Below are 23776 nucleotides of genomic sequence, written 5' to 3' on the forward strand. Positions count from 1 at the left end.
CTTAATACTGCCATAAATGCAAATAATGTAATTGTAACAAGAGTGGAGCATGGGGCAAGAAGTGGGAACATACTTCACATTTTCTGCACCTCAAAATAGTGTATTTATTTACAGGGCCTCATGCAGTAGTGCCTATTGATGTAAAGTTGGCACACTAGTCTTGTTTAATGCAAATCGATGCTAAACCAGAAATTGGCAGCTTTCTTACTACATTCTTGTAGCAGAAATACCGTTTTAGGAAAAAGTGACAGGTGCCTTTTCAGGATGGAGCCTATACTTCCATTGCATTCGGTTTCTTCTCTGGGAACTGACTTGGGAACAAGGCTGCACTAGAAGAGACTTGGTTCCATGAGGTATGCTCGCACAGCTGGTTTCAATATGATGACTGGATGTGTTTCTTCAATGCAAAGTGCTTTTACTGGAACCGCAATGGGTTTCAGAGAGCTCCGAGTATGCTAGGGCTTGCAGAGACAATTTTAATGGGGACATTACCCCCAATGGAGTGATGCCCATGTTCTTTTAGTTCATGAATACGGGAACGTTTCAAAGAAGTGAGCTACCCTACCACATCTACTTGGAGAACTAGAAGCAGACTCAAAACAGTTCTTATACCTTTGAGCTAGTCTTATTGCATGATATTTGCCCCATCCATGCTCTAAACACCACCTTAAGAGGTGACTTAGCAAGGACTCTCCTTGGCAATTAGTGTTAGTACACGAGGTCTGTGGCAACATCCTAGCGATGTATGTCTTTCTAATGCATTTTACCATGACTCTGACATTAAAGCAAGTGGAAGCATCAGTAAGGACTGACCAGGTTTAATAGCAAAGGAACATTACAGTAGGTTGAAGTCTGCTAGTCTCCATGTTCATGTGTGGGGTAGTAATGAGTTCATTCTAAATTATTGAACCATGGTATCTGCTAAGCTGTTGTATTTGTTATAGAATGAGCCTTTATTCATTTGCAGAGGGGAAACAAGTCACCATTTGAACATATTGCTACCCAGTAGCACAAGAAGCAGTGCATTTCCAGCATTTCACCTCAAAATCACCACAGTGTATGTCGTATATATTGTCCTCAGCTGTTGGGTGCAGGTGGAAGCCGGCCCCTCTCCATTAAATGGTTTCTTAGAGCTCAGGGGCCCCTCTCCTACCTATCTAGGTAAGTTTGTCATTGTAACTCTCATCATCCAATGTATGGACATATGGGAGATCTTATAGAAGTGTTAAACAGCTGCATAAGGATCGTAAGCTCTTTTCGCTATCACTGCCACATATGGCAATAAAAATGCAAACCTCGAAACCCCTTTGTCCATTTACTCCTGTGCTATATTCACAGCATAGCCAATAGGTTTCGCCTTTGGGACCTTATAAGTGTTTAGACATGCAATGTTAATGCACCAAGGATATTGTACTGCATAACTAAATACTTATAAGGTTCCAAAGGCGAGACCTATTGGCTATGCCAATGCTTGTTTAGTTTTACATAGGGTGAACTCGACCCGAAGGTATCAGAGCACTTTACATGAGCACCAGTTACATTGCAGATGATCACATTAATTTTGTTAGGCATGGGAAGATTGGGTGATTTGCCCAGAATCACCGGATGTTGTGTACCTGCCAAGACTCAAACCCCGTTCCCCAGCTTCAAGCTCCACCCTCTAGCCATTAGTCCACATCCTCATTTATTTGTCTTAAGTAGCGCAACTCCACTGTTGGCTTTCAGGTCTACTGTGATTATTAAACAAACTAATTAAGCATAAATTGACTACGTATTATATAACTAAGCATTTTTGCACACACAACTCAGCATATCCAATGAATTACCATATTTCTCACCCTATACTGTTCTCAATATATCCTCTACCTCAACTCTCTGAATCATCTCAAACCTCTTTCTATTACTTTTTCCAATGCACTACCCTATACCTCTATGAATATATCCTCTACCTCCACTCTCTCATTCATCCCAAACCCCATACCACTACTATGATCCCCAAAATAACCCTTTCTAGACGCTTACCTAGTCTACCCCTCCATGCATCATCTCATACCTCTTTTACTATTTAGATCTCCCAAACAAACCTTTCTAAACCCTTCCCTCTGACTCTTCCTCGTCCAGCTCCCATTTTTACTCATCCTGAGCCTCCTCCTACTTTTATAAGCTCCAAAAAATTCTAAATCCTTCCCTCTTCTATCCTCCCACTATCCTTTTCAATCCAGATAACAGACTAACATATCCACCACCCAAATTACTTTTATATTTCAGTGTACAAATTCACCACTAATCATTTATGGGTTCCGGAGTAGCGTGCTACTCGACGAAAAAGCACCTTGAAGCCTCGTCAGGGGTCGTAAGCGCTATATAAATGCAATTACAATACAATACATTACTTGCTGATCATTCTTAATAAATAACCTGAACTGTGTATACACATTACATTTGTGAATGTCCACGTGAAAAAGATACACGCAAAATCCGAAGTGGAAAGCTGCCGATGTCCCCTATCACGATGCATATATCAGCAAAGATGACAAAAGGTTATCCTCTCCCTGCCTGCTTCCTTATGCGCCCTAGCCACCCCATGAGGCTGCCAGCTGCCTAACACTGCAGATGCTCATTTACCCAAGCCCTCCACCAGGACAGAGCTGTGTGATGAAGGAGCATGCTCCTGTCCAGCTTTGCTTTCCATCCACAGCTGGGGATTCCATTCTCTTTAGTGTGAAATTTCAGCAACCAAGGAGTCAAACTATCAGCACACCAAAGGGCTTTCCTACACTAGAGGTGTGTGTCAAGTGTGTCCCACATTAAGCCTATGCAGCATGGGAAAAGTCCTGCTCTACTGCATTCCCGTGTCCTCCGCCCCACCCTTGCCTTTAAGAGAAACGTGTTTTCCTTTATCTAGTTGGGCATAGTTCAGACTGTTTCTTCCTTGGAAAGGAGAAAGCATGCCTGCTCTGTTGATTCAGCCTGTACCCTTGCTACTGCTCTGCAGTCTCAGAGACTGCTGCTACTGTGTGCTCAATGTGCAGTGTCCAAACAGCTTATCTGCCTCCTGCTATTGTAACTCTAAGGGGCATATTATCAAGACAGGCGATAAAAGCGGCGATAATGGGCTTGATAATATGCTCTATGGAATTCCAATTGAAGCCCATGTTAAATGTGAAGGACGTCTAACATGGGCTTCAATTAGAATTCATATAGCATATTATCAAGCCCATTATCGCCGTTGTAGCGGCAGTTTTCTGCCGCTAAAGCGGCGATAATTTTATCGCCTGGCTTGTTAATAATGCCCCCAAATCTGCAATGATTTCTTCTCTTCCAGTGTCTGATTTATAATGCATTCTTAAAGTGCTTTTGCAGCAGCAAAAAGCATTGCGTTTATTTCGTGCGCTACCAGATGACTCCATGTCACCAAGGACACAATGCTCTGCTCCTGGATTTTCATTTAACAGCCAGGTGCATTTTGGGAGTTGTGTGGTCCTGGTTCACTTCAGTTAATCAATTTTAACTAAGACGCCTGAAAACAATGATTTGTGAATGAAAAGCCACGGACAAGAGCTCTGTGCATTTCATTAAATGGATTTATTTGCCAATCTTACCTTTATGCCACCATGTGGAAAGGAAGATTTGCACCGGTCCTGCTAGCTTTGTCCAGTGGCGTGCGAGGGAAGTTAAAAAAGTTGCTTTCTGCGCTGTTTCAGTTAGGTGAGTGCGAATGAAGTAAGATCACCAGGCTATTGCTCAGCAGTGCAATGCCCCTCTATGCTTGATTTAAGAAGGGGCATTCCACTCCTCTCTCTACTGACCAGTTCTATATGTGTGAGCGAAGGAAGCTCTGCTACTGTGCATGCTCTGTCCTTTGTCTTATCAATCAATCAATCAGTCGATATTTGTATAGCGCAGCTTATCGTCCCGGGTGGTAACAAGGTGCTGGGGATGGTGAGAGTTAGTCAAAGAGCCTGTTCTTGAGTCCCTTCCTGAAGTCAGTGAGTAAAGGGGAGGTACGGAGGTGGAGTGGGAGGTCATTCCAGGATTTGGCGGAGAGGTAGGAAAACAAACGACCTTCCCAGTGGCTCTGCTGGATACAGGTGACGTGTGCGAAGGCAGGGGAGGCGGATCAGAGTTGTCTGGTTGGCTGGTGGAAGGTGAAGTGGTGGTTGATGTGGGAGGGTTCGGCATTGTGGAGGGCCTTGTAAACATGAGTCAGCAGCTTGAACTGGCATCTCTTCTGGACGGGGAGCCAGTGAAGGCGTCTGAGGTAGGGGCTGATGCTTGTCCATTTGGGAAGGTTGAGGATGAGTCTGGCTGAGGTGATCTGTATAGTCTGTAGTCATTTCAGGAGCTGGGAGGTGGTTCCGGCATGGAGTGCATTTCCGTAGTCCAGTCGGCTGGTGACGAGGCCTGAGTCACTGTCTTCTTGGGGCTGGTGGGGATCCACCTAAAAATGTCATGAAGCATGCGGAGGATGTGGAATCAGGAAGAAGCTACTGTATTGATCTGGCGCCTCATGGAAAGGTCACTGACCAGGATGATGCCCAGGTTACGGGATTGGTTGGTGGGGGTAAGTGAGGGTCCAAGTGCCATGGGCCACCATGTGTTGTCCCATGGGGAGGAGTTCTTTCTGAAGATGAGCACTTCTGTCTTGTCTGTGTTCAGCTTCAGGCAGTTGGATCTCATCCAGACTGAGATGTTAGTCATGGCATTCGGGAAGTTGAATCTGGTGGTAGCGGTGTCTTCCATGAGAGAGAGGTTGAGTTGGGTGTTTTCAAAGTATGAGATGATGTTGAGTCCGTGGGTGCTGTGATATTAGCCAATGGAGTCATGTAGGAATTGAAGAGAGTGAGGCTGAGGGAGGTTCCTCGGGGGACTCCACAGATAATGCTCTGGGGTTCGAAGGTGAATGGTGATAAGCAGATTTTCTGTGTGCGTCCTGTGAGGAAGGATGTGATCCACTTGAGGACATTTCCGCTGATGCCGATGTGGTAGAGTCTGGTGATGAGGATGTGGTGGGATACAGTTCTGAATGCCACTGAGTGGTAAGGGAGTATCATGGCAGCTGTCTCATCCTGGGGGAGGATGGCTCTGATGTCGTCAGTTGTGACTATCAAGGCTATCTCAGTGCTGTGGTTGGAGCAGAAGCCAGACTGGGTGGCATTGAGTAGGTTGTTTCCATCCATCTGGTCTGTTAGCTAGCGATTGAATGCTTTCTCCAGGACCTTGACCGGGAAGGGGAGCAGCGAGATAGGATGGTAGTTCTTGAGCTCGCTGGGGTTGGATGAGGGCTTCTTCTGGAGGGTTTCACCTCTGCGTGTTTCCAGGCATCAGCAAAGGTGGCCGTGGTGATGGATGAGTTGAGGATGTTGGTGATTGCGCTGCTGATTTCCTTCTGTCCCATGTTGAAGGCGTGGTGGGGGCAAAGGTCTGTCGGTGCACCAGAGTGGATGGAGGTCATGATCGCTGTGGTGACTGGCGTGGTGGGCGGTGTCCAATTGGTTAGGTGGCTGTTGGAGTTGTCGGTGCGTAATAGCATTTGGCTGCATGGTTGAAGTTGCTGTAGATGTCTGCTATCTTGTTATGGAAGTAGTCCTCCAAGGAGTTGCAAAGTGCTTGTGAATGACGAATCATGGCCTTGTAGGCCGTTGGCAGGAGAATTCTCTGACAAAGCTGAAGAGTTCTTTTGTGTGATTGGCGCTGCTGGTGATTAGGGTGTCCTTTTTTTTTCCTTGAGGCAGAGGTAGTATTTACAGAGTGCAGACTTGAAGGTGGTGAGATCTGAGGAGTTCCTGCTGGAGTGCCATCATCCCTCCAGAAACGTTTGTAGGATTGGAGTTTGGGGGTGAACCAGCTGGTGTGTTTGCTGGGTCTTGTGGTGCTGGCTGTTTTCATGGGCGCGATAGTATCTGCACAGTTGGAGATCTAGTTGGAGAAGTGTTGGACATCTAGCCCAAGGTTGCTGATGGAGTGGGGTTTGGTGGTGTTGAGGGCAGCAGTCCATTAGGCCTCAGTATTTTTGTTCCATCTGTGGCAAACAAAAGTGGTGTCTGGGGGTGGCCATGGGGGTGGGTTGTGGTAATCCTGTAATGGCGAAGCGGACGATACCTTGGTCTGTCCAGGTGAGTTTGGTGGCATAGCTGTGAAACTGGCTCTCATTGGATGTGAAGATTGCAACAAGGGTGTGTCCTGCATGGTGTGTAGGGCTAGTGTCCAGTTGCATGAGTTTGATGTTGCTCATGCTTTCCAGGAGGTTGGTGAGTTGGTGTCATTGGGGTCATCGAGGTGGAAGCTGAGGTCACCGAGGAAGATGTAGTGCTTGGTGTCCATTGCCATGGGGGCGATGAAATTGAAGATGGAGTTTCCATAGCTGGGGCGGGGTGCCAGGGTCAGTAGGCGAGGGTTCAGCTGATGGTGGTGTTCACGTCAAATCTGATTTGGAAATTAAGGTGCTCCATGATTGATTTGGTGTCATCTTTGGTGGTGGTGCATTGGAGGGTCTCTTTGTGGATGATGGTGATGCCTCCTCTGTGTTTGTTGGCGCGGTCTCTGTGTATTATCTTGTAGCTGTGGAGAGTTACGGTCACGATGTTGGATGCTGAGGACGGTGTGAGCCAGGTCTCAGTGATGATCATCACGTCTTAAGTAAGAGCAGTGTTGGCTTAAGGATTCTTGGGGCCCGGGGCAAGATAGATTTTGGAGGGCCTTGTTCAGAACAACTTTGAATTTTATTACCCATTTCCGGCTATCACAGGCCCGCATGATGCCAAAAAGCTTTCAGAAGTGGGGGTAAATCAAAAGCAGTAGAATTATGTCTTGCCAGGACCTCCAAAGTTCTTTAGATCAAAATCGGCAAAGAAAGGATGAGGCAGAGGTAGGCAGAGAGGAGAGAGGTTGACATACATCAAGAAATAGACAGAAAGAGAGAAAGCCCTCTGGAAGGTGGGGGCTCTGGGCAATGTCCCACTTTGCCCATACCTTAAAATGTATCTGGGTAAGAGTTCATTGCTCATGTCTCTTCTGTTTGTGCAGTAGAAACTCATTGTTATTTCCTGTGCTAAACATGGCTGATTGTGCGGAAAAGTTGAACTACAGCTGTAGATGCCTTACACAGGTCCTGATCTGTAGTTTAGTGGATGGTACTCTGTCTGTCTGTCTGTCCCAGTGGCGGAGGATATTACATTTGCCACCCTGATGGACTACCGGCCATCAAACATAGAGATCACAACTGGTGCAGCAGTTATCTCTGTACCTTGATATAAACTATAGTCTTAGTTCGGCCGCCATCAGCTTTGACGGCCACCATCGGTATTGACGGCCATCCACCATAATTTAGCCACATTTTTGATTTTCAAAAGCAAATTCCCAAAGTGGGAGTTTGTTATTAACAAACAAACAAGAGAATGACCCCAACACCCACGGAGTTTTTCCACCTGAATATAGGTGTCATTATTTGGGTTTTTTTCTGCCCTTCCCTGGCAAGTTTTACCTGTCAGTGAAAAAAAACCCATAACACTGTCCACCCAAATTAGGTTGGGTGGTTTAATGTCTTTCCTTCGACAGCCCATATGTGTGTCACTTAACCGAATTTGAGATCATTCTTCTTTTGATTCCTTCTCTCCCCCATGAAATCATAGGACTGACCCTTTGCTCCACAATAGCAACTCAGCATCTGTTTTTTTCAAGTGGGGGAATAGGGGAAGAGATAGAAACTATTAAAAATAAAGAACCCTCTTAGAACTCCATTTGCTTTCTCTTCCTGCTGCTGTTTTCAATGACCTCTGAGACCAGTGACCGAAGGGGTCCCGAAGGGAAAGATGGACTTAGCATCCTATTTGAAGACCATGAACTTGGAGTCTTTTCAGCTCGCTCCTGGTCTCTATTTCCATCTGCCTCTGTGAAGCTCTTTCTCACTTCTCTTCTGTCTCTCATCATCTCAGTCTTTCTCTCTCATGTGATTCTTTGGCATCTGCTATTATTCCCCAAGACAGGTTTCACTCAATGCAAACCTAACCTCAAAGGAAAGGTAGACGACCAAATACAAAGACACAACGCTACAGCGGGCACAAAACGAAAACCACTGCTGTGTTTGCTGCTACCACACCAGATTTGTAAAATTTGTTTCAGACAAGACCAGCGTTTGAACTTCAAAGTAAGTTGTACAAAACTGCAATGTAAGGCAGAGGTAAGCTTTATACAAAGGATCTCTGCAGTGAATAGATGTGTGTATCATGTGCCCTTTTATGCGAAGCAGGTCTTGACATTCACATTTGGAAACAATCTGCTCCTTATTGTGTTACAGCACTGATACCTCTCCAGTGGTGCTTCTGAGCTATACACTTTCATCAGGCGGCTTTTGGTCCATCAAGAACTATGCTCGTTATATAGGGCACAGGTTACACCGAGCAAGGTCCATGGGAAAAGCCTTGTTCACTGCAGCCCACATCACTCTCTCAACCAATGCAAATCCCAGTGTCATCCTCAACTGTGCCTTGTGCACTGCAGCTCACATCACTCTATCAAACAATGCCCATCTCAGTGTCACGGTCATCTGTGCCTTGTGCACTGCAGCCCACATCACTCTATCAAACAATGCCCATCTCAGTGTCACGGTCATCTGTGCCTTGTGCACTGCAGCCCACATCACTCCAATAAACAATGTACATCTCAGTGTGACTTTCATCTCTGCCTCGGGCACTGCAGCCCACATCACTCTATCAAACAATGCAAACCACCGTGTCACGCTCATCTCTGCCTCATGCACTGTAGCCTGTATCACTGCATCAAGCAATGCACATCTCAGTGTGGCACTCATCTTTGCCTTGTGCACTGTAGCACAGATCACTCCATCTAACAATGCACATCTGAGTGTCACCCTCACCTGTGTCTTGTGTGCTGCAGCCTAGATCACTCCATCAAACAATGCCCATCTCAGTGTCACTCTCATCTATGCCTTGTGCACTGCAGCCTACACCAGTCTATCAAACAATGCACATCTCAGTGTCACACTCATCTGTGCCTTGTGCACTGTCACCCAGATCACTCCATATAACAATGCACATCTCAGTGTGCCTCTCATCTGTGCCTCGGGCACTGCAGCCCATTTCAAACAATGCAAATCACCGTGTCACGCTCACCTCTGCCTTCAAACAATGCACATCACAGTGTGACGCTCATCTGTGCCTTGCGCACTGCAGCTCACATCACTCCATCTAACAATGCCCATCTCAGTGTCACGCTCACTGCCTCATGCACTGTAGTCTATATCACTGCATCAAGCAATGCACATCTCAGTGTGGCACTCATCTCTGCCTTGTGCACTGTAGCACATATCACTCACATCTAACAATGCACATATGAGTGTCACCCTCATCTGAGTCTTGTTTGCTGCAGCCTAGATCACGCCATCAAACAATGCACATCTCAGTGTCACACTCATCTGTGCCTTGTGCACTGTCACCCAGATCACTCCATATAACAATCCACATCTCAGTGTGCCTCTCATCTGTGCCTCGGGCACTGCAGCCCATTTCAAACAATGCAAATCACCGTGTCACGCTCATCTCTACCTTCAAACAATGCACATCCAGTGTGACGCTCATCTGTGCCTTGTGCACTGCAGCTCACATCACTCTATCAAACAATGCACATCTCAGTGTGACGCTAATCTCTGCCTCGGGCACTGCAGCCCACATCACTCTATCAAACAATGCAAATCACTGTGTCACGCTCATCTCTGCCTCAAGCAGTACCGCCTATATCACTGCTTCAAGCAATGCACATCTCAGTGGGGCACTCATCTCTGCCTTGTGCACTGCAGCCCACATCACTCCATCAAACAATGCACATCTGAGTGTCACGCTCATCTGTGCCTTGTGCACTGTCACCCAGATCACTCCATATAACAATGCACATCTCAGTGTGCCTCTCATCTGTGCCTCGGGCACTGCAGCCCATTTCAAACAATGCAAATCACCGTGTCACGCTCATCTCTGCCTTCAAACAATGCACATCACAGTGTGACGCTCATCTGTGCCTTGCGCACTGCAGCTCACATCACTCCATCTAACAATGCCCATCTCAGTGTCACGCTCACTGCCTCATGCACTGTAGTCTATATCACTGCATCAAGCAATGCATATCTCAGTGTGGCACTCATCTGTGCCTTGTGCACTACAGCCCACATCACTCCATTAAACAATGTACATCTCAGTGTGGCACTCATCTCTGCCTTGTGCACTGCAGCCCACATCACTCCATCTAACAATGCACATCTCAGTGTGACGCTAATCTCTGCCTCGGGCACTGCAGCCCACATCACTCTATCAAACAATGCAAATCACTGTGTCACGCTCATCTCTGCCTCATGCAGTACCGCCTATATCACTGCTTCAAGCAATGCACATCTCAGTGGGGCACTCATCTCTGCCTTGTGCACTGTAGCGCAGATCACTCCATCAAACAATGCACATCTGAGTGTCACCCTCATCTGTGTCTTGTGTGCTGCAGCCCAGATCACTCAATCAAACAATGCCCCTCTCAGTGTGACGATGAACTGTGCCTTGTGCACTGCAGCTCACATCAATTTATCAAACAATGCCCATCTCAGTGTCACACTCATCTGTGCCTTGTGCACTGTAGCCCAGATCACGCTATAAAACAATGCCATTTCAGTGAGACGCTCATTTGTGCCTCGCACACTGCAGCCCACATTACTTCATAAAACAATGCCCATCTCAGTGTCACACTCATCTGTGCCTTGTGCACTGCAGCCCAGATCACTCCATAAAACAACGCACATCTCAGTGTGATGCTCATCTGTGCCTTGTGCACTGTTGCCCAGATCACTCCATAAAACAATGCACATGTCAGTGTGATGCTCATCTGTGCCATGCGCACTGCAGCCCACATCACTCTATCAAACAATGCACATTTCAGTGTGACGCTCATTTGTGCCCTGTGCACTGCACCACAGATCACTCCATAAGACAAGTGCTTTGAGCTACATATTGCCAGTGCCAATTCTATCCACATATATCGGTCGTTTATCATGACCAATCTTTTAGATTCTCTTTATGAGTAAATAACCTAATCTTCCTCAATCGATATTCTGTCACAGAAGCTTCCAATAGAAATAATGGAAATGTTATGTTGCTGTAACTCATTAAATTAATAAAATAAATAAAGTTGGTGCGGCAGTCGGTTAGAGCAGTAATTCAGCCTATGATCCTCTATCATATAGTTCACCGCGGTAAACAGCTAATGCACATGAACATGTGATCTGCTTGATGGGCAGCATGCCCACGTCCTGTGGAGGCATGCGGTGTGCACCTGAGACTCTTCCGATTTCCAGAGCAATGTTAAAAGTTTCTCTACCAGAGTCATACGAGAGAACAGCTCCATCTTGGGGACAGCTTCACTATGCTTGGATGACCTAATGCATAACTTAGTGCTATCAGGTCGCTTGGACTAGGAGGCATATTTGCAAGGGGATTGCGCCACTGGGATGTCACTTTTTGTGACGTTCCAGTGGCACAATACCCTACTCCATATTTACAAAGCGGGGTTATGCCACTTTGCTGGCTTAATGTTGCTTTGTAAATATGGTACAATTTCATGCAGTTTACTGTGCGAAGTGGAGTGCAATGGGTGTTGCTGTGGGCATTCCACCGCAACACCCATTGCTTTTTGACGCTGCCCCAGATTTCAAAGGATCTGTAAATCTGAGACAGTGCCAAAAACTAATGCCATGTGTTAGAAATCAGGGTCTCTAGTTGGCAGAGGTAGGTACATTTGTCAAAATAGGGACCCCTGCTTCTAGTCAGGGTAAGGGGGATACACCTCTAAAATAATCCCTGCTCACCCCCTTGGTAGCTTGGCACGAGCAGACAGGCTTATCTCAGAGGCAGTGTGTAAAGCATTTGTGAACACATACAGTAACACAGTGAAAACACTACAAATGGACACCACACCAGTTTTAGAAAAATAAGTATTCTTTATCTAAACCAAAACAAGACCAATTGACAAAAATCCACAATACAGTTTTAAAAAATAAGGCTTTCAAATGGTAGAAATAGATCAGTTCAATGCAAGTTGTAAATGCGACACTTTTCTCAAAAGTACATTAGATGCGTCACGCAAAACAAACAAAAGGGTCGCAGGGAAGGTGATGCATCAGTTCCTTGCTTCTGAGGAGTTGATGCGTAGGTTCCTCACTGCAGCGCAGGGGAGGTGATGCGTCGGTTCCTTACTGCAGCGCAGAGGAGGTGATGCGTCGGTTCCTTACCAGAGAGGAGGGGATGCGTCTGTTTCTTACTGCATTCCGGTTACGATACGACAAAATGGCGCCTCGATGCGTGGCGACGATCCAGTGCGATGCGACAAAATGGCAGCTCGATGCGATGCGGCGGTCCAGTACAATGCGTGATATTTTGCAGCCGCATGGCAGGTGCTGCAACGGTTTTCTCTACGATCGTCGGGACCCAGTGAGAATGCAGTGCGCTTCTTCCTGGTTGCTCGGCGAGGCATCGGAACCAAGTGTGGATGCAGCCCGCTTCTTCCCCATGGCTCGGCGATGCCTCAGGAATCGGTGCAGATGCGACACGTTATTTCCTTGTTGCGTCGATCTTCCAGCTCCCAGCTAGAGGTCCCAGCTAGAGGTCCTAAAAAGCAGCAGGCACCTCTTTGCAGTTTGGAATTCCGAGCAAGGAAATTCAGGGGGAGCTGGTGATGAAGTCTTTGTGTCCCTGAGACTTCAGAACAGGAGGCAAGCTCAGTTTCAAGCCCTTGGAGATCTTTTCTTCAAGCAGGTGACAAAGCAAACAGCAAAGTCCTTCCTCTCCTTTTCTTGGCAGCAAGCAGCCACTGCAGGCCAACCCCAGACAGCAAACAGCACAGGGACAGTATTCTTCCTCAGCTTCTCTGGCTCTTCTCCTTGGCAAAGGTTCCTCTTGATTTCCCAGAAGTGATCTAAAGTTCTGGGGTCTGGGTCCCTCTTTTTATACACACACATTATTTTTTCTCTGAAGGCAGAGAGTGTCTGTACCCAGCCAAAACCAGTTCTTTCCTCACTGGTGCAACGTCCTGAAAGGAGGTGGAGACAGCATTATTGAAAGCAGACCTGGCCCAGGCAGGTGAAAGGAAATCTCCTCCCCCTACTCGAAATTCACCCCAGGTCCATTCAGCCCAGCCCTGACTCATCAGACTGCCGGAGTCGCAGCCCTCTCCCAGGCACTGTCACTCACAAGCCAGACATGCAATACACAAAACCTAGCAGAGGCACACTGGATGGTTAGGCAAGAAAATACCTACTTTCCAAAAGTGGTATTTTCAAACACAGAATGTAAAAATCACTCCCGCTAAAAGATGCACTTCCGTTCCGAGGGTCAGTTATGTTTATAAGATGTTATAATCAAACTGCCCATTCTGGCCTATGGGAACAGATAGCCTTGCAATAGTGAAAAACAAAATTGGCAGTATTTCACTATCAGGACATGCCGCACACATCAGGGCATGTCTACCCTTTGCAAAACCCTTTCACATACAATGCACCCTGCCCACAGGGGTACCTTGGGCCTACCTTAGGGGTGACTAACATGTATAAAAGGGAAGGTTTAGGGACTGGCAAGTGTGTGCACTTGTCAAGTTGACATGACAGTCCCAGACTGCACACAGGCTCTGCAATGGCTGGCCTGAGACACATTTTACAAGGTGCTTCTATGGGTGGCACAATCAGTGCTGCAAGCTTACCAGCAGCATTTGATTTACAGGACCTGGGCACACATGGTGCAGTGTACTAGGGTCTGAAAAGTAAATCAAATAACCAATCATGGAGTCACTAATCCATAACAACAATTTACAAAAGGGAGCACTTTGGCACTGAACAGCATTGGCAAAGTGACCAAAGCATCTAGACCAAAAAAACATGAGGCAACAGCAAAAAAATGGAAGGGAGACCCACGCCAATGGTGCCAAGTCTAACACCATGCAAAAGCAGGCGTTAGATTGGTGCAACAAGGAATAATGCTTCACTTTCTCCTTGTTTTTACTTTTTCTATGTGTGCTGAATTCTGCAGCATACATAGAAAGATCAAAACACCTTAAATAATTGTTTATGTGCAGGAAGGTGTCCCTTCTTCCACATAAACAATCATTAAATAATGGTGATTGCTACTTTTATGTGTGTTGCAGGATGCAGCACACATAGAAGTAGCAAATCGCTATTATTGATTCTTCCTGCACATAAACAATAATTTCCTGCAACACAGGCACCCTTGCACTATGGCCCCAACAGTGTCTGTGTTGGTGCTAGACAGCTATTTTTAGCGCCAGCACAAGGGAAAACACAGGGGTGCGCCATATTTTTGTAAATACAGCACATCCCTGCAGTTTTGAAATGACACAGCGTGGCACTGCAAAAATGTTCAGCTGCGCCATTTCCTTGTAGAAATGACCCTAGGTTGTACAAGACAGCAGCTCTTGATGAGAGCAGCAATCTCGACAATCCAAAGCTTGCATATTGCACACTAAATATAAAGTACAGCTCCCTAAACGATGCAACTCCTTCAAGTATTCAGTTGTGGCATCGATGTGCATCTTCTAACAATTTGGTTGTGACATAATACCAAACGACTACTGGCTTTAAATAAATTTCCATGTGCGAGTCAAAAGTAACCCTGGGCGGTGAACTCTGCTCCGTTCGCAGAGTTTGTGGAGTTTTCCGCACTCACTCACGCTTGCCAACTTGACGTTGACGAGCCCAAGCGAAGAAAATCCACCTCCTGGCGAGATTTTTCCTCTCTCACCAAGGTCTAGTTGGCAAGCGCGAGTGAGGAAAATTAACCTCCTAGCAAGATTTCTCAATGCGGGCGATCGGATTTCTCAAGGCGAGTGGTCACGGTAGGTCATGACCACTCGCGTTGAGAAACCTGTTCGCATTGAGAAAGCTACCGTTCGCGGAATAAATTCTACTTGAGCAGCAGAAAGGAAGCTGCCCCTCTTGCGCTGTGCATGGTGCCGTTCACAATGATTTTACAGCATGGGACAAACGCCTGGCGCTGAAAATCACTGCGAACGGCGTGACCCTACCGCACTCTGCTGCTCACGGAACTCCACATATTGCGGCAGAGGCTTTTTGTCACTTCCGAAAACTCTGCAAACTCCGCACAAGTATATTCAAAAAAGAAAAAGTTGAATAGTGGACTGATTGTGAAGCGTAACTGTTTGACCTGACCCTCTCTGCAGGATCACTCCCAAACCTTTTGCCTTTTACCCTTCATTTTTTACTGACTTTTTTATTTTTTATTTATTTATAAAGTTTTATATAGCGTGAACATGACCCAAGCAGGTATCAGAGCGCGTCACATAATGACGAGTGTAACAGAGAGGAAGACAGGTGGGTGAAACAACAATCTGACAGTGCAGGAAAAATGGGTAAAAAAGAATACCGTGGATTTCAGAACACCACATTAATACAGTAAATACAGTAAAGGAGCAGACGTGTGAGGAGGGGAGCGTATTGCTTTCGGGAGGAATAGGTACAATACAAGTTCAGAACGCATGCATAAGGAGTGCTTTGAATTCTTTTTTGTAAGAGGACATTGAGGGTTTCAGTCTGATTTCGAGAGGCAGAGGAGTGTTAAGGACAAGGGCTTTGTGAGCCATGTAAGCAATTTTAAGATGAATCCTAGCCTCAAAAGGAAGCCAGTTTACAGATTTCAAATCCGGCGTGATGTGGTTATTTCTTTTGGATCCTGTGATGAGCCTAGCTGCAGATTTCAGAGAGGCCCTCAGCGGTGCCAACTTGTAGCTCGGAAGACCACAGGGAGTTGAGCTCCCATACTCTAATCTGGAGATGACTAGTGCTTGAACAGCGGACTTGAGGTCTTCTGGTGGAAGGAAGGGTTTTAACTTTCTTAGTATGCTCATTTGGAAGTTCGCTCTTTTGGTGGCAGCGCTGATGTGCTCCTGCACGATCAGGGCCTTATCAAGTATTATTCCGAGAGATTTGGTAGAGTCAATGATGTGTGGAACACAGTTGAAAGCTGTAAGCTGCTTTATGTATTCAATGATAATAGGGACATGTTTGGGAGGAGAAATAAGGAGGAATTCCGTTTTGATGGAGTTTAGCTTGAGATGGTTAGAAGTCAACCAGTGTTGGGTTTTGAGTAGGTTCGAATTGTGTGAATTGATGTCTTCGGGGGGAGAGATTTTCAAGTACAATTGGGCATTGTCAGCGTACATGTGATACAGTATATTGGATGATTTGAGCATTTGCGTTAAGGGCTCCATGAACAGGTTGAAGAGTGTGGGTGAGAGCGAGGACCCTTGTGACCGCCAGAGTGATCGGAGTAGAGTTGGAGCGGGAGTGATTGACTTTACTTCTTTGCGATCTGTTCTGAAGAAGTTAGGCAAACCTGTTTAGAACTGATCCTGAGAGACCCATCCTGCGTTCCAGTATATCCAGGGGGTTGTCATGTTTGACCGTATCAAAAGCCGATGAGAGATCAAGGAGGATTAGAAGGCAGGGTTCGTTCCGATCCAGCATTTTTATAGAGTCACCCACTTTGTGGGTAATGGCCGTTTCAGTGCTCTGACCCTGGCGAAAGCCCGATTGGAATTGATCAAGAAGCTGGAATTGATTAATGTGGCTACAAAGTTGGACATGGACACATCTCTCTAGCAGCTTCGATAGAGTAGGAATGGTAGTGATTGATCGGAAGTTATTAAGATCGCCTTGCTCAGCAGAGGGTGTTTTAAGAATGGGTGTAACCTGGCCAGCCTTTAGACAATCAGGAATCACACCTTGCTGTAGGTGGGCATTTACAATCTTGGTCCATATTGGAACTAGGGACCTCTTCATTTCAGTGAAGAAACTGGGGTGTAATGGGTCATTGAAGTGGTTGGAGGGTTTAAGTGTAGAGAGTATGTTAAGTATGGAGATTTCGTCAAAGGGTGTTTAAAGGCTCCAGGAGGTGCTATTTTTGGGAGTGTACCCTAGAGCAGGGGTTGACTGGGGAGAGGGAGTGGAAGGGTCTGTCAGCTGGTTCATTGATGTTTAGAGATCAGTTTTAATCTTATCCATCTTTCCAAGGAAGAAGTCAGCAAAATCATCACAATTTGGCTGTATAACTGAGGGTGTTGGCGAAAGAATGTGGAGATTGTTGGATTGGAGTTTAATTAATTCAAAAAGCTTTTTTGTCCTGTTTCTGGCTTTATCAATTTGACTTCTGAAGAAGATTGCTTTAGCGCTCTTAATGTGTTTATGTAAGTGCTCCTCCTAGATCCCAGAAGTATAAGGTGTTCAAGACATGGCGAGCCCCTCCTGGATTGTTCGGCTAGTCTCAGATTGCGTCTATCTGTATTTAACCCCATGTTGAACCAAGGTTTGTAGACTTTGGTGGACCTTCTTTTTAGTTGCAAGGGGGCAATAGCATCCAAAATGCTCGATATGGAGTTGTTGTAGAGCTCAGTGAGGTCATGAACCCCAGACATGTTGGCCTCATGACTGTGTGCTTTATCAGTGCTAACCAGTGCTAAAGTGTTAGTGCTTTCTCCCCTAAACATGGTTTAATTGGCTTGCACCTAAGTGGCATATTTAATTTACTTATAAGTCCCTTGTAGAGTGATATACCATGTACCCAGTGTCTGTAAATTAAATGCTACCAGTGGGCATGCCACACCTATTATTCCATCCACCTAAGTAGCACCATAAAACATGTCCTAGGCCTGCTACGGCAGCCTGAACGGAGTTTCAAACTGCCATTTTGACTTGACATTAAAAACCCCTTGCCAAGCCATAAACGCCTCTTTTAATACATATAGGCCATCTCTAAGGTAGGCCCTAGGTAGACCATAGGGCAGGGTGCTGTGTAATTAAAAGGCTCAGCATTTACTTTTAAGTTTTACATGTCCTGGTAGTGAAGAACTCTTAAATTAATTTTTCACAGCAGTGAGGCCTAACCCTCCTATAGGGGGATTTCTGATTACACTTGATAATGTATAATAGGGAGCAGGTAGCCAAGTCATGTTTGATGTCTTTGGAATTGTGGTGAAGAGACGTATTTAAAGGCAAAGTTCGGTTTTTGATGGCAATTTTAAAAATGCAATTTTTAGAAAGTTAGCAAACACAATGCTCAGACGTTGGTCCGTGCTCTCCATGCCACTGGAGTCAAGCTAACCTGGCTGATGAGGGATAAAAACCCAAAACCAGTCCCAGGATGTTTGTTTCAGGTCCAGGGAGGACCTGGCCTGGCAGTTTGGGCTTGACTGTTCCATTGGGAAGCAAGGTCAAGACTGATTTGCATATGACTGGGTTTAAACTGGAATGGCATGGGGAGCATCAAAATGTGGTATATAGCCCCATATCTCTGTACTGGGGAGAATGTTTGACATTGGCATTAAAACCCATTGCCAGGCCATAAATGCCCATTTTACTACATATAGGCCACCTCTAAAGTAGGCCCTAGGTAGCCCATAGGGCAGGGTGCTGTGTAATTAAAAGGCTGGACATTTACTTTTAAGTTTTACACATCCTGATAGTGAAGAATTCTTAAATTATTTTTTCACTGCTGTGAGGCCTACCCCTCTTATAGGATAACATTGGGGATTCCTTATTACATTTGATAATGTTTAATAGAGAGCAGATAGCCATGCCACGTTTGGTGTCTTTGCAATTGTGGTGAAGAGCCCTAGGAGCCATCTGCAGGATGTGGGTGGAAAGGAGGTCAGTACAGCCCCTAGTGCAAACTAATAGCCTGTGCTCTGCCTTCACACAAATGCCCTAACATCCCCACATTGCTGCTTCATCCAGCTTGGAGCCAAGGCGCTGGGGACAGGAAATTCCATGCACTTCAAAGCCATTATATAGAAGCTTCTTTCACCTTCCATGACCCAGGGAACTAGGGTAAGTTCTGCCTGGTGACAAGGACTGGATCTTAAACTGTCCCAGCACCTCCTCACGAGTGCCTCGCGAGTGCTAGTTTGCTGGACTCTTGTGAGAGTCACAGGGACACTGAAAGGTTCCTTCATCTTGGACCCACACCTGGACCCAGCCTGGGTGAGGCCTGACCCTGCAAATGGTGTCCTCCCCGTTCCTGGACGCTTGGAAGTGGTGATAAAGGTGCCCATGTAGCCAAAATCCAAAAAAGGGGGTACTTGGAACTTTTTTGGCAAAAACTGCTCTGAGATCCAGGAGGAGAATGGGACCAACTTGCTTGCCTATCCGTCCAAGGTACATCACCTTTTTGATTGACTTTGCGACTTCTCCAGCTATGTTCTTCTCTGCAGCAGTAAATACTTTTCAGCTGTCTTTCACCAAAGGGTATCCGACTTCGTGGAACTGTCTCCGGCTACAGCACTCTGCCTCGTTCCACTAGTGATTTTCGACTACGATTTCAGAGACTAAGTCCAAACGTAGAAAGCTTCACCACAGCTTCGACCCAAGGCTATTCGACAATGACACTTCTTTCTCGGAAACCTCCTGCAGCCTTGCCCTGCTAAATTTGACCTTTGCAGAACATTTTTCTCAAGAATATTTCTAAGTCTGAAGGAAAGCGCTGACCGGGCTTAATCCACTACTTGTATCCGCACCGTGCTCCATCGTGGTTGGCCAAATGTTTCCGACTATAAACTGGTCTTGCATGACTTGATGTCCATGGTTGCCGCTTTGATCTCATAGGAGCCAGTTTTTACAAAAAAGTTCAAAATTCATAACTCAAGTTCTACTGATTGGGTGTTTGTTGTTTTGGTGTCAAATAATTTATGTAAATGTACTCAGTCTTTCTAAATTGGTTCAGGAGGTTTCTTGTGTTGCGTTTTCCCTTTATTATTGTTTGTGTACTGCATAAATATTTTCTACATTGCCTCTACGTTAAGCCTGACTGCTTTTTGTGCCAATCGACACAGGGTTAAGCACAGATACATTTATTGATGTTATGTATTTATCCTGCAAGGTATTGTGGCTGTTGCTTGACCAAGTCTCACACCCCAGTCAACAAAATTTCCAATTTCTCACAGTAACCAAAATAGTGGATCAGTACATGGGGTACATCTGGGAACATGTAAGGAGTGAGAAAGACATAAGGAGAGAATGGTCTTTGGGTACAAATAATATCATATATAAGGAATTTTTAAAAATGGAGATGGAAAGGCAGCTAATGTAGTGAAGCCAGGGAGGCAGAAGTTAAAGCCCTAGGAAGGAGACAGACGAACTACCTTGAAAAGAAGTTGCAAGTGGTGCTAAAGGTGCCCATGTAGCCAAAATCCAAAATGTTAAATATTACCTTAGTCTGAGGTGTTTTCATATCCCCTATCAAACCCGTCAGCCTTCAATACAACATTGTCTGTGGGGTCTTATGCGCTAGTCCCTTCTCTGATGCTGCCATGGGTGCCTGTGCTCCCTTCCAACCCAACATGCGCATCTGGTGCCTGGTTTTCCCACTAACAGTGCTGTCCACTGTCCCACAGCAGTCTTCAGCTCCTCCTCTGGGTCATAGCTATCCTGGCTGAAGAGGGTTGAAACCCCGAAACCGGTCAGACAATAGACACAGGGACGGTTAGCAGTCTAGCTGCTTAACCGGCGGCATAAAAACCGATGCCTGCCTCGACGCGCAGTAAATGCGCTAGAGGACATTAGCCCTTGCTCTCAGACGAAGTGGACGGAACGCCTGGCAAAGGGCTCCTTAACTTTTTCTATACGCACTGCATTTTTACTTAAATTGTTTGCTGGTAAAACGTCTGTGTTGCGCATTGCCCAATTCATTTTTTAAAATGTACAACTTGCTCCTTTTTAAAATCATCTTGTTTTAAAACTACCTCGTATAGGTTGTAAACACTTACTTGTTGAGGGAAGGGTGACACAGACTGGAAGTGCGGGTAATTGGACAACAGACACAGGGACGGTTAGCAGTCTAGCTGCTTAACCGGCGGCATAAAAACCGATGCCTTCCTCGACGCGCAGCAGACGCACGCAGCGGGGGCACCAAAGGCAAGCCCGTCTGTGCCCGTCCACGCCAGACCGGGCCCAGGGCCAGAACCCCTGCCTCTACTCCTTCAGACCCCCTCCGATACGCTGGGGAAAAATTACTCCACATAATGAAAGCCCCAACGCCATCATTCACACACTCCATCTCCATTGAGAAATTGCAGGACAAGTGTCTACACTGCCCATATGAACTGCCTTCAATGGTAACTCACCACCCCTCGGCAGGGAATTTGTTCAACATGGCTCTGCTGAATTGCAGATCCTTGCCAAAACACACCACGTAAATTTCAATACTATTACAAGACACAGAACTAGATGTTCTGTTCCTCACAGAGGCCTGGCTACCTCCAAGTTCAGACCCAGACGTTGTTCAAGTGCTCCCTCCTGGTTACCTGATTCAGGGCCTAGATAGAACAAGTAGTAAGGGTGGCGGGATCGCTATCGTCTACAAAGATCATTTAATCTGCCGCATCTTGGACAGCCCCCTCCTGGACTGTGAAAACGCTAATTTGTCAATCAAATTCACTCCCCCACTTACATTTGTTGGCATTCTACTATACCGCCCCCCAGGAGCAAAGGGACAATTCTGCTGCTCGCTACTAGAAACTGTCCTAAATCTTGCCAGTGCGTCACCCAATTTTAACCTTCTTGGAGATTTTCATTTTCATTTTGATGACCCTTTAGACAAAGTGGCTGACGACCTAGCCCACGATCTCACAGCCTACCAGTTACACCTAAAGACTCATCAAGCCACACATATGAAAGGTCATCTCCTTGACCCTATTTTCTCATGAATAGCAGAACTAAAAGGGAAGGAGCCCATCCCCTTTCCTTGGTCACACCACTTCCTAGTCCCTTTTTCGTGGCACCCATTCACCCCTGGCTCCCATTTGCAAGCGTCACGCATCCAAGCCCGCCTCTGGCCCAAACTGATCGTACAATACTGGGCTTCAAGAGCCAACAGAAAGTTCTCCTCGTGGATCGAAAACTCGCTGGATGTAGTACTACCCAGAAAAACCATACTAAAAAATAGCTGACCCAATAAATCCCCCTGGTTCACCCCTGAACTTCACAAATTGAAACAACAGTGTAAAAGATTAGAGAGAGCATAGAGGAAAAACTTTGCAAGCGAGAAAAAATCAGAATACAGTTCATCCATTGCCTCTTACAAAATAGCACTAAAAGCAGCCCAGGCTGCCTATTACGAGGAAAAAATCCTATCCTCCACCAACTCCTCCAGAGAAATATTTCAGATCACAAATAAACTCATGAAAGTCCCCGACCCGCCCACAGCCCCTGACCCGTCTGGCTACCGTTGCAAGGAATTTGCAGGATTTTTCTCCACCAAAATCCAAAATATCCTCAATCACCTCCCACTCACTAACATGAGCACTCACCCGAGCCCCATGAACTAGAACCTCAGAATAACGCCCATCGTCTAGAATCATAAGCTCCACTCACTGAGGAACTACTCCCTCCTATCCTAGACTCGATCAAGAGCGGTTCTCCGCTCAACCCTGCCCCTCTCAACATCCTGAAGTTGGCAACACCCACCATCATCTCTCCCATCACTAATTTAATCAATGCCTCTCAAGCATCGGGTACAGTCCCCCAAGACTGGAAAAATGCTATGGTGAAGGCGCTACTAAAAAAAAAACACTTAGATCCAACGGAGATGGGTAATTACTGCCCCATCTCCTTACTCCCCGGAATTAGCAAGGTCGCAGAAAAATATGTCAACCGCCTACTTTCTGAGCACCTCGAAACTTTTAAACTGCTCCACTCCTCCCAGACTGGCTTCCGCCCTGGCCAGGGCACAGAGACTGCACTGATAGCGGTGGTGGAGGAGTCTAGAAAGATTCTTGCCTCAGGAGGATCTTCAGCCATCATCCTCCTGGACCTAAGTGCAGCCTTTGACACGGTGAACCACTGCACCTTGGTACACCGTCTCAAAAAAGTGGGAGTGAACAGCTCCAGGTACCAAAATATAACAATACAATTATTTATATTCCCACTAGCTTCCTCAGACGGGTTGCAGTAGATAAATATTTATAAACCATCAGGCAAATAAACTTCGACTGTAGAAGTTGTAAGTAACACAACGCGGATCTTCAGCTTCTTATGTTCAAATGTCTCAATAGGGAATCAGGAACTGTTTTCGAGGGACAGTATATATTTGACAAAATAAGAAAAGTTGTAAAAGAGACTGGGCAGATACTAAATTACAAGGACAAGAGTCCAATTGTGCATCATGACATGCAGTACTAGGAAGGAAACCAGGAAGTGAGCTATGCCAAATCTAACTCTGGTCAGGTAATGAGAGAGGGGAAACATCAGGCATGGTTCCATAGACAAGGTGGTGATAAGAGGGAGAAATTCTGTTACCTGCTTCTTTTTTAACACACGTTCTAGTCTTTGTTCAGTAAATATGACAAACAGATCACGTTTCCGCTGTTTTTTTATAGACACTATTAGTGTTGGGTTTGTATAACAATCTTCTCTCCCCAACAAGGCCAAATGGTCCATTACACAGAACAACTACAGGATATTCTGTGCTTTGTATAGAGATTTACAGTCATTGATTAAGGCCTGATTAAATGAAGGGGATGCTTTTTTAACATAGTCTGCTAACGGGACAAGCACAATCCTGCATGGTAAAAATATTTAGGAAGACTATTAGGGATAGACAACAATCTTCTGGAAAAAAAAAACGACATCTGAAGGGCATCCACATTCCAGTAACCAACACCCCTGCTCCAAATGTCACTAAGGCAAGACATCGTGTATTTTATATATTAA

The sequence above is a fragment of the Triturus cristatus genome, chromosome 1_2 (genome assembly GCF_964204655.1).
Source record: "Triturus cristatus chromosome 1_2, aTriCri1.1, whole genome shotgun sequence".
Lineage (NCBI taxonomy): Eukaryota > Metazoa > Chordata > Amphibia > Caudata > Salamandridae > Triturus > Triturus cristatus.